Raw genomic sequence first — 11767 nt, forward strand, 5'->3', positions numbered from 1 at the left:
CTCAGCCTCATTACCCTTTAGACTGATGTTTGCATCTGGTGCACATATTGAACATGACACTCAATGTACAGGCTTATTTGGCCTGTGCCCGATTATAAGGCTTACACCTCTTGCTTACTGGAAAGTGGATGTGACACAACTTGCAGTAAAAAACCAGACAGTGTAATAGCCTCTTATTAAATGCAGTCTTTAAAATGCCTCTTTAAGCTGACAGCGCCATTGCAGAGTTTGGTCATTTTAACTTATGAGCTAAGATGTTTGATCACTCATAGCTGAAGTCCAAATACTGGCTTCAAACATTTCCTGACGTGCTACAGTAAATTCTGCCTGAATTCAGTAGTGTGCAACAGTTCATCAGGTGCTTACATTTCTTAGAACAAATTATGAACAAAAAGTACTCCTCAGATGTCTAATCTCTCAAGAGTTATGGTTTCACAGCCATTGAGAGTGCGGGACTGCTAAAAAAAAAAGAGACTTGTGGTAGCCATGGTAACAATATTGCTAGTCCTAAGACTAAGAAAGAATTTTGATGCACAGCTGTATGACAGGAATATACAGAGAGGGCTCACTTGCACATGCACACACAGACAACTTTTTGGAACAAGCACCAAATGGGGTGCATCATTTTAGCAGAAATTACACCCAGCTATATACATTCACTGTAGACTATAATTGAGCAGAACTTGGCATGTCCCAGTAATGTGGCTATGTGACACTGACAATACAGTATATTCCTGTTTTTGTTTTTTTTTGGCTTTGTTTTTTTTAACATGAAGCATTATTCTTTTTAAAGTTGAAATGGTTTACAAAGTGAAGTTCAGCAGCCTAAATATGCAAATGTTTCACATTTAACACTATCTGACAAAAAACAGCTGGTGTTCTCAATAGGATATCTACTTGATTGTGGAGTTAATGGATTTCAATCCCAGATGCCTGAAAGTGTTTTAATTCATGTTGTAGTGATTACAGTATAATATAAATACTGCAATTGAATGGGAGATAATTGCAGAAATGTGTTTATTTGAAAAAAACAATATATGACAGGACAGAGAATTATTCATGTGAACATTATTATCAAACAATCACAGTAGGGAACCGTTCCCTAATTTCATACAAACATTTTCTTGTCTGTCCAGACCGTATCTGATAGAAAATTAATATTGAAGCGTACAGATGATCTTTTCTTCCCCGTGCCCTCTGGAAGGAGAAGTTATTTTCTGTGATGAATTGAATTTCTTCCTCACATACCACTTTTCTGCCAAACAAAGAAAATCAAAATGCATTAGTAAAACAAACACACAGGATGTCTGTGAAGGTTCTCAGTCATCCAGGTCATCGTAGTCAAAGGAGCTTGCAAAGAAAAGCGTCTGGACTTCTTTGAATTGCTTGAAGACGTTTCACTTCTCATCCGAGAAGCTTCTTCAGTTCTAAGGTCAAAAGGTGGAGAGTCCCAGATATAAACCCAGTGGGAGTTTCCCCCAAAGAGGGACAAAAAGACCCCCTGATCATCCTCTACCTAATCACATGAGCCAAGGTGTGAAAGCGGGTGTGGGTCACAATCAGCCAGAGTTTCGGGTGAGCTCATTGTGAAACCTGGCCCCACCTTATCATGCGATTTCCTGAGGTCAGATGGCCCAGGATGTGAGTGGCCGTTAAGGGGTCTGGGGAGGGAACTCAAAACTGGATTATAGATGGCAGACAGTTGGTGTCGTAAACCACCGCCTCTGTTCAAAGATGGTCGCTCACAGTGGACATAGATGGCTTCTTTCACTCCTCTTTCAAACCATCCTCTCTGTCCAAAATGTGAACGTTAGCATCCTCGAAAGAGTGACCTTTGCCCTTTAGATGCAGATGGACTGCTGAGTCTTGTCCTGTGGAGGTGGCTCTTCTATGTTGGGCCATGCGCTTGTGAAGTGGCTGTTTGGTCTCTCCAATGTAGAGGTCTGAGCATTCCTCGCTGCACTGTACAGCATACACCACATTGTTAAGTTTGTGTTTAGGAGTTTTGTCTTTCGGGTGAACCAGTTTCTGCCTGAGTGTGTTGCTGGGTCTGAAATACACTGGGATGCCGTGCTTGGAGAAAACTCTCCTGAGTTTCTCTGATACACCGGCTACATAGGGGATGACAATGTTGTTGCGTCTATCTTTCATGGGCTCCCCCGTGTCACCTATTGTAGTGTAGAGGAGTGAAAGAAGCCATCTATGTCCACTGTGAGCGACCATCTTTGAACAGAGGCGGTGGTTTACGACACCAACTGTCTGCCATCTATAATCCAGTTTTGAGTTCCCTTCCCAGATGCCTTAACGCCCACTCACATCCTGGGCCATCTGATCTCAGGAAATCACATGATAGGGTGGGGCCAGGTTTCATAATGAGCTCACCCGAAACCCTGGCTGATTGTGACCCACACCTGCTTTCACACCTTGACTCATGTGATTAGGTAGAGAATCATCAGGGGGTCCTTTGCCCCTCTTTGGGGGGATACTCCCACTGGGTTTAAATCTGGGACTCTCCACCATTTGACCCTTAGAACTGAAGAAGCTTCTCGGATGAGAAGTGAAACGTCTTCAAGCAACTCAAAGAAGTCCAGACGCTTTTCTTTCCAAGCCCCTTAGACAACACACAGGATGAGACTTCAGGCTGGCTTGTAGGTTTTGAAACATAATCTCTAGTCACTATTTTTTCTTTGAGGTACTTTTCCTCTTGTGTATACATGTCATCTTGATCTGATGAAATGTGAAATATTAAGTGGTTGCCAAGGATAAAATATTTCACCCAGATTGAGCCATCCATGTCTATCTTAAATTTTCTAAATTTTAAGCCATCCAGCCATTTCTGTTTTAAACTGAAACCATGACGTAGTGCTAAAAAGGAAAATCAGGGGATCAGCTAAGTCACAGCAAATCATTGTCTTGGGGCTTGCAGGTCTATGCAAAGCCCCATGGTAACCTATCAAATATTTTTTGAGATAGTTCAGTCTGAGTCAGAGTGGTGGGCTGAAAGTCTGACTGACTGACAAGCCACTGGCATTCACAACTTATTCAAAAGTATTCACATTTAAAAACATCTAGCAAATACATACATTATTGCTGTATTACATTTAAGCATGTCATACATTTTAAAGAGAAATCAGATACCCAAGCAAAAATGAAGACGAAGTAGACAACAGCTATGCAACCGAGAATCCATCCTACGATCAACAGAACAGGGAATAGTTTGTAGGATGAATCTGTTGGACCCACAACTAGAGACAAATAGAGAAACAATATCAATGTGATGAGTGGTTGAGGAAAAATTTATTAAACGGAGCCCCCCCCCCCACCCAATGTTGTGTCTCATTTCTGGGTAGTACGTGTGTGTCTTACCTCGCCTGGACATGGCACTTCTCTCTGTTCTAATCTTTTTGTTGTGATGTGTGCAAAACCAGCCTCCTTGCTGTGAGGGCTTGATGTTGGCATCCGGCAGAGCAGGGTGAAACAAATCTGGTGGAGTTGGAATACAATCCATCTTTAGCCCTTCTTCAGTCCCATTTGATTTTAGCCTGTTCTCCTCTACCCAACATTCACAATACACTTTATATTACCAACAGAACATTTAAATTTTCCTTTATTTTTATTTATTTATTTTTTTTGGAAGTGATGCAGTGGCTGTCACATTGTTTTCTCTATGGACCAAGTCCCAGCTGTGGTGGGCCCTGGTCTTCTCCTCTCTTATCCTCCCGGGAGAAACTGTTACAGCTGAGGCTGGCAATGTTGTCTCTAGAGTGTATTCTGACTCTCCAGCAGCTCAATACTCTGGGTCAATATTAGAGCAACGTGAGATAAAACACATTTTTCTGAACGGTTTCTTTTGTGGATTTTGACCTGTCTGTTTTTTTTTCTACACAGATTAGCCAAAACATACAAGAAACTGATTATTAATATTTAAATATTAAAATCAATTTGATTCTTACAAACCATGTGTAAATATATTTTTTAAAAAAGGTTTGGAGTGTGCAGGACTATTTCTTGACCAGGAGCTGTGGCTCCCCAGAGTCTGGGCAGGTTACTTGTCAGTAAAACCACAGTCAGTCATTTCCACACTTTGTGTTTTCTGCACAATAATCACATTGGATGCAATATGCCAACTGATGTGGAAACAGATTTTGTTTTGTACGTTGATAGAAATAGGCGTGTCGACGAGAGAAGGAGAGAGGAGTGGAGGAGAGGAGCAGTAATTACTGGAGACCTTTTAAGACCCAACAAAGGATGAAGGAGGAGAGCAGAGGAAAAGTGAGATCATGTGCCCTGGAAAGCAGAGGGCACAGGAAGATTCAGAGGAAGGGAAGAAAACGAGAACGCAAAAGAGACGGCACTCATGGTGTAATTGGATGAGCACTTGCAACTGACAGGCTGTCCTTCTGAAAATGACAGCTCTTTTTCTCTGGCTAAGCCCTTTCATTGTTAATACCCCTCTAGTCCCCCCTTCTAATTGTAGATCCAGCACCCTCACCTGCTAACATATGGCCCAGAGTCTGTATGCTGAGATCTGAAAAGTATGAGGTTAGGCTGATTGCAAGATTACATGAAAGTGCCCAACGTCTGCTGTCAGTGCAAAGTGTGGGTGTTGATGAAATTGACACAGCTGTTTCCAATGATTTTACACCATTGCTGCAACAACTTACTTTGAGGTGAAATGTAAATATAGCATCTATATTTTAAAACCTCTTTCCCTGGTGATCTGAATGTGCACACCTGGGTGTTACGCCATTCCTGTGTTAACTCCATATTAGCCTGTAATCTCTTTCTCCTCCTGCTAAGCCTTGATCAGACTTTCCATCCTTGCTGCAGTGATTCTTATATATTAGCTACATTGTTTTCCTCCTCTTTCCTTTAGTGTGACAAAGATTACTTGAAACCACTGTTGCTCAAAGTAACTGTTCATTTGTATTGTTGATTTGTGATTAGAGGATTTATGTGAAGTATTTTCATGCGCATATCTGTTGTACTAACTAATCAACTTTGGATATTCTTTGAATTTCTCTTACTGCACTTTTTTCTATCAAATATGCATTTCAGCTCCATGGCTGCTTTGCTGACAATAACCTTTATGGAGAGAAGTAGGAACTCTTGCCAGTGGTAAAATATATTCCAGGTAGTGTTTATCAGGTAGGTAGGTTATTGATTGATGGCCTCATCTGTGTTCATGTGGGAGCAGCACAGCCTGAGCTGGAATTTCAGACTGAGAAAGCTAGTGCTTCCCCTAAAACATTGGACTTTAAAGGATGTAATGTTTTCTTTTCCTTAATATTAGCTAATTCAATTCAATTCAATTCAATTTTATTTATATAGCGCCAAATCACAACAAAAGTTGCCTCAAGGCGCTTCATAGATACAGAGAAAAACCCAACAATCATATGACCCCCTATGAGCAAGCACTTTGGTGACAGTTGGAAGGAAAAACTCCCTTTTAACAGGAAGAAACCTCCGGCAGAACCAGGCTCAGGGAGGGGCGGCCATCTGCTGCGACCGGTTGGGGTGAGAGAAGGAAGACAGGATAAAAGACATGCTGTGGAAGAGAGACAGAGGTTAATAACAGATATGATTCAATGCAGAGAGGTCTATTAATACTACGCATTTTTCATTGTATGGCTTTATTTCTGATGTTGATCTTTCTTGGTGTTATTTTCCTGTGTGACTCATGTAGCAGTTTTAACCAGTCAGCTTGTCAACGCCTTGGGGATACGACCTTCGCAGTGAAGGAAATGAACAGTAACTCAGACCTCCTGTTCAGCGTCACCCTTGACTGTCTGAAAGCTGAGAGTTGCCTAGCAAAGGGCACCACTCTGTTAGCAGCCATGTCTATGGTAACTAGAGATTAAGTTCATGCCCCAAACGTTCCACTGTAGAAGTGATGAAAGGTCAAACAATCATGCTTCCAAGTTTGCAGGTAGACACAAGCCCCTGGATAATGTCCACATGGGTCAGAGCAACACTTCAATTGCAAGTCAGCGACAATATTGCTGTCAACACACTGACTGTTTTGTTACTTTGTTGCTCATACCAGTAATGAAGCGTTACACATTTGTGTTTGAATTACACTCTGTTGCACTGCTACCTCAATAACAAGCTTGCAGGCTCTATATGTTCAACTTTCAAGTTTCCCCAGTTTTCATATGGCTTTCCTCTGACCGCTCCTAATTTCCCACAAATCAAAGGCATCACTGTTAGGTATTAGACATGCTCCCACAATTGCCTTTGACAAAAGCAGTGGCCTCAAAAATGAAGTCTTTCTCTAGGATTACTCATATTTTATAACTCAACTGATGTGTCAATTTCCATTTTTTCATACTCACTGTCTCTGTCTTTTTAAACTGTCTTTCTTTCTCTTTCTATCATCTGTCACTCTAACCACTGCTATTCTTCACAGATGAGCTACCTAGCCTTCATTGCCCAGTGATGCTGCACAAGCATGAGCCATAGTTGAGCTGCTGCCCTTGATGGGATGGACTTGGGTGGAATTGCTGTATGCATATGATGATTCTGGCAGATTTAGGATTCAGGGGGTTGCAAACAAACTCAAAGCAATGCCTCCTTATTAAAGTAGTTCTATGAGTTCCTCCTCTGTATTCTTAAAGCCTCCAGTTCCCGTTTTTATTCAAAGGACTAACCAAAGGTGGTAATGGAAAGCATTGCTGAAAGCTTGAACTCTACATAATACACCTCTGCTTCTCAGCTCTTCGGGTACTTAAGCTGTGAATCGGTAATGAGGCTTGAGTCATATAGATTACTGTTTGCATCCCATGTAATGTCCTCTCATTTGATAGGACAATACTATTTGCTTTGTGGAAGGTTGATATCTCTGGCTTTTAACACAGAAAGGATGCCTCGTGAACTTCATGCACCTCAGTTCTGATCCTTTCATAAAACTATCTCCAAGGAACGCTGTGTGGTTGCTCTCTTAGTGCTGACATGGAAAGAAAATGCAATTAATTAATTAATCCATTTTTTTGCTGCTTATCTGGGTTGGAGTTCTGGGGACAACAGTCTGAGCCGAAAAGGCCAGGATTCTCTCACCCCAGCCCCCTTCTCCAGCTGATCCGGGGGGACGCCAAGATGTTCCCCATCCAGCTGAGAGATATAATCTTTCCAGCAAGCCTTGGGTCTGACCAGGGGCCTCCTCCTTGTAGGACATGCCTAGAATACCTCACCTAGGAGGCAACCAGGAGGCATCCTTGTCAAATGCCCGAACTGGCATCAACTGGCTTCTTTCTTTCTTTCTTTCTTTCTTTTTTTTAAAGAAAAAGACATGAAAACAGAATTCAATGATTTGTAAATGTCATAAACTGATATTTTATTCACAGTAGAACAGAATATCTACTAAATGACATTTTGCTTTTTCATGTAATATTAGCTTGTGTTGAATTCAATGATAGCAAGATTCTCAATAAAGCTGGACGGGGGCAACAATAGGCTAAAAAGTAAGTGCTACTGAACAGATACAACTTGATTGACATTTAGTGGCTAATTAGCTTAAGTGCCAACAGTATTGGATGTAGGGTTGCCAACCGTCCCTTAAAAAAACGGAATTGTCCCGTATTTAGAAACAAAAGTTCACGTCCCGTATTGAGCTAATAAGGGACGCACTTTGTCCCGTAATACAGTGAGAATCAAAAGTAGTCTATAAATGTTAATGGAATTAACGCTTTGTTTGAAAACATAATTCCCAGCCCCTCTCCTGCTTTGTGACACATGAGCTGACAGCACACTTATGACAATTCGAGTATGACAATTCAGATTACCGCTCATCTCATTGGTCGAGGAAAGGTCGCTTACGGAGAAAATACCGGAAGACAACAGATGACCACAACAACAAGCATGGCCAACAGGGAAACAAACGCCGACACTGCGGTGCAAGTCTCGGACGACAGTACACCTGAAGCTGGGCAGACACTGTGCGATTTTTTTCAGTCACGTTATTCAGCTCCTGCTCAAACTGCACGATTGACTCGCAGGGGTTAGAAGTTCGTAGGTCACGATGCAGGTCTCACACTATACCGCCCGATGCTCTGATGCGACCTGAGTGCTCACACTGTGCCTCCATAAAATGAAGGTTATAACAGAAAATCTGTCGCTCTCCCTCTCTCTGTCTTTCACTCACACAGACACGCACACCACTATGGGCTCAAAATGTGGTCATAAATATTTTGTACGTGTAAAAAAGATTTGTATGTGTAAAAAAGATTTGTGTGTGCGTAAAAAAGATTTGTGTGTGCGTAAAAAAGATTTGTGTGTGCGTAAAAAAGATTTGAAATAATACCTCAACTGAAGCCAATTGTACTAAATGCACTATATGTGCACTGTTACAAGAATATTTTTCGTTCTATTGTTTTCTATTAATTTATATAATTTTAAGTTAAGCAGGACAGAGTTCTTTTAAAGAAAGATTTACTTATATTCTCAAAAGTTAAGCATGACAGGCTTCTGTTTAAGAAAGAGACCTGTTTTACTGTGTTAATGTTGTCATTTTGAGCTAAAAATAAATGGCTAAATGATCATTTGTTTCCCATATGGTCATATCACAAAGAATATGCATCTGCTTAAATCAAATTCAAGTCAAATGGTTAAAAAATAATTTCACACACAAAAAAAGAGCTACAAAATTCACCACACTGTGAAGGGTGAACTGGGTTGCCCGGCCCTGGCCACGAGGTGTCCCTTATTTATTTTTCAGGGAGTTGGCAACCCTAATTGGATGCCAGTGTTATTTAAGACCACTGGCAGCACTGTGTTAAAACAAAATAATTCCATAATTCATGGAAATCACTGCATAGGCTCAGGAAAACTTCCAGAAGGCACTGTCTATGAACACAGTTCACCACCTTAAATTACTAGTTAAAGCTCTGTTACGCAAAACATGGATCCACCTTGCTATCAGAACTCAGTTCAAAAGCATAAATCCCTGATGGTATGGGTGCACGATTACTTTAAATTGAATTGTCAGTTTGCAGATCTGGAAAGCAACCCTCCATATTGAAAGGTTTAAGAATTCATTTAAGAGTAACATAGGCTTCCATCCATCTATCCATCCATCCATCCATCTATCCATTCTATTCCACTTATCACTTGTGGCGGGGGGTGGGGAGTGGAGCCTAACACAGAGAGACAGACAACCTTTTGCACTCATAATCACACCTATGGGCAGCTTAGAATTACCAGTTAACCTGACCCTATTAACTGCATCTTTGGACTGTGGGAGGAAGCTGGAGTACCCGGAGACAAGCACAGAGAGAACATGTAAACTCCACACAGCCAGGTGGTGAAAACAAAAATCAGGACCTTCTTGCTGTGAGGCAACAGTGCTAACCACTGTTCCACCGTGCTGCCTGTGATGTGCTGACAAATCATGAAACAAAAAAAATACAACAAAGTACGGCCAGGACTGTCAAAAAAGCTAGAATCCTTGATCAGACAATAATAGGACAAAAGTAACAGTAACTGCTCTCCATAGTTCTCAGACATAAACAGGCTTTTGCTAAAAGAAAAATTAATGCTACACAGTAGTAAATATGGCTGTATTACAGATTTTGAGATGTGTTAATGCCATCAAATTCAATATGACTCTGGGTTATGATTTCTATGTTTTATTGTAAATAAAATCTGTGATTTGCAAATCATTGCATTCTGTTCTTAATTACATTTCTGTTAACATTTTGCACAGTGTCCTATCTTTTTTCAGGGATTGTACTATTTATTTGCATTATTTGCAAGGAGAGACATTTAGGCATTGAAATGCATGTGTACACAAATGTGCCTCAACTAAGAATTTCAAAAGCAATGAAATAAAAGATGCACATGCCTTTGAAGCTCAAAAAGAAACGCATGACTGCATGACTACAGTGGGGTTCAACTAGTCTCTTAAAAATATCGTGCCACTTCTTGCAGATAGTGCTATCTGAGACAGGACAGGATTGGTTCTTTTCACTTCTAAAACTGATAACATCTGTGCCTTCTCAAGATTGTAGAATTTCATTTACAGGTACAAACTGAACCTGACCTCTGGACAGTCTCATATGACATTGAATGGTCTCTGACAGGATATGAAACAATAGTTTGACACTGTTGGTCATCTTGTGATGCGAGCATCAGTTACACATTGACACTGACTGAGTGGTTGTAAGGAAGCAATTCCCATAAAGTGAGAAAAGTTGACTTACCCCCTGAATCTCTTTTACGCACTCAGAATCTTGTTCTGAAGTCTGAATGTGACTTCTTTTGAATTCTCAGAGTCTGATGTAATATTACCATGTTAACTGGTCCTGGGTGCCTGGGTGTATATGTGGTAGTCCTTGTCCTCCTGGTTCAAGGAGAGCAGTGCTGACTTACATGTTTCCTTGACTGCTGGCCTTGTGCTGAGAGAGAAAAGGGTACTTTTCAGGATTCATTATACTGAAATAGTGTTTGAATAAATACATAATAATAACTGGAAAATAGCTCTTCTTCACATGCATTTAAGAGAAATGAAATACATAAATAATGTGTGCTATAGACCAACCCATATCCATAGCCTTTCTTTAAAAAAGTTTTCCATTCATTTTATGTATCAGTAAAAACTAAATTTCACACTTCAAAATGCCTTCAAGTTGTCATATTAATATTAAGGTGAAATGTGGAATCATAAGGTATTTTAATATAATAATTTCATGTAGCTCCACGGTAACTGTTAATTATTTAGGCCTTTAAAATCTTAATGAGAAGCACTTTTTTTTCATTGAAATATTTCCTTTAAAGTTCACGGAATAGAAAATTAAAGGAAACTTTAGGGAAATGTCCTGTACATGCGGTTTCCCTACAACGTGTAAGTCATTACTATAATAGTGCTACTCCTCCTCCTTGTCATAACCTCCAATTGTTCTTGTCTTTCTGCATTTTATGAGTCATTAGGTTTTGTTACTTAACATAAGGAAAAGCCTAAACATAACTGTTATCGATCTCTCTTGTGTGCTGCCTTTCTCTTTGTGTTTTCACAGATAATTTTTTTTTCTCCAAAAAAACACCATCATTCATTCGACTGTCACAGCTTAGGCTGCACTGACAAATGAGCAGAGATTGCCATAGGTGTGTGTTGTTAGTATAAATAACCAATTCAGGAAAAGATGTGCCAGCAAAGTGTAGCACCACCACAGGTATTAAATTACATTTTTGAAAAAACGGCATCTTTTTTTTACCATGCCAAAAAATATAATTATTATATAATCATAATGCAGTTCTGTCATTCATAAAGTCTTCCTTTTTAAAAAAAAAAAAAAAATCTCCCTTAATTTGAGGTGTGAGCTAATCACCCAGAAATGAACTTCATGCTCCTGCTTTCACTGAATTTGCTTCTTTTCCGAGGGGGTTTTCTTTGGGGAGCCTGCATTTTGGTCTATTGTGGCCAGATATTAGTTGCAGTCTGATTTATGTTGTCTATCTGCTGCCTGCTGAGTTGAGCTTCGGTGGTCCTGGTGGCTTTTCATTCTGTGGTACCACAGGAGAACCTGATGTGTTGTCAGCAGAGGTTGGGAATTTGCCCTCTGTAGAGGTGATCCTATGTTTAAAACATAGCACTTCTTTAGGTCTGTAGTGATTGGCGTACTTTTCATACTAGTGCCCATATGAGGACATGCAACAGAGATTTAGTCTTGTTCAAAGCCCTGTGCACTGCAAACTGCTTTATATTCACAATTTGAATTTCCTAATATGATTTGTATTCTAAACATATTTCCCTTTTCATTTCCTCAGTCAACCT

The 11767-nt window shown here is 40.2% G+C and overlaps 1 long non-coding RNA gene across 2 annotated transcripts; it reads right to left on the reverse strand.

Moving 5' to 3' along the window:
- Window positions 1–1049: 1049 nt before the first annotated feature.
- Window positions 1050–3539, reverse strand: LOC143421951 (uncharacterized). 2 transcript variants are annotated; one of them, XR_013101554.1, is made up of 3 exons: window positions 3367–3539; window positions 3139–3245; window positions 1050–1255 (listed from the first exon to the last, which is right to left on the reverse strand). It is a non-coding gene; the product is annotated as an uncharacterized LOC143421951 (long non-coding RNA). The 2 variants fall into 2 exon arrangements; XR_013101553.1 differs by having other exon boundaries at window positions 3117–3245.
- Between the last annotated feature and the right edge of the window lie 8228 nt (window positions 3540–11767).

The sequence above is a fragment of the Maylandia zebra genome, linkage group LG14, assembly GCF_041146795.1.
Source record: "Maylandia zebra isolate NMK-2024a linkage group LG14, Mzebra_GT3a, whole genome shotgun sequence".
Lineage (NCBI taxonomy): Eukaryota > Metazoa > Chordata > Actinopteri > Cichliformes > Cichlidae > Maylandia > Maylandia zebra.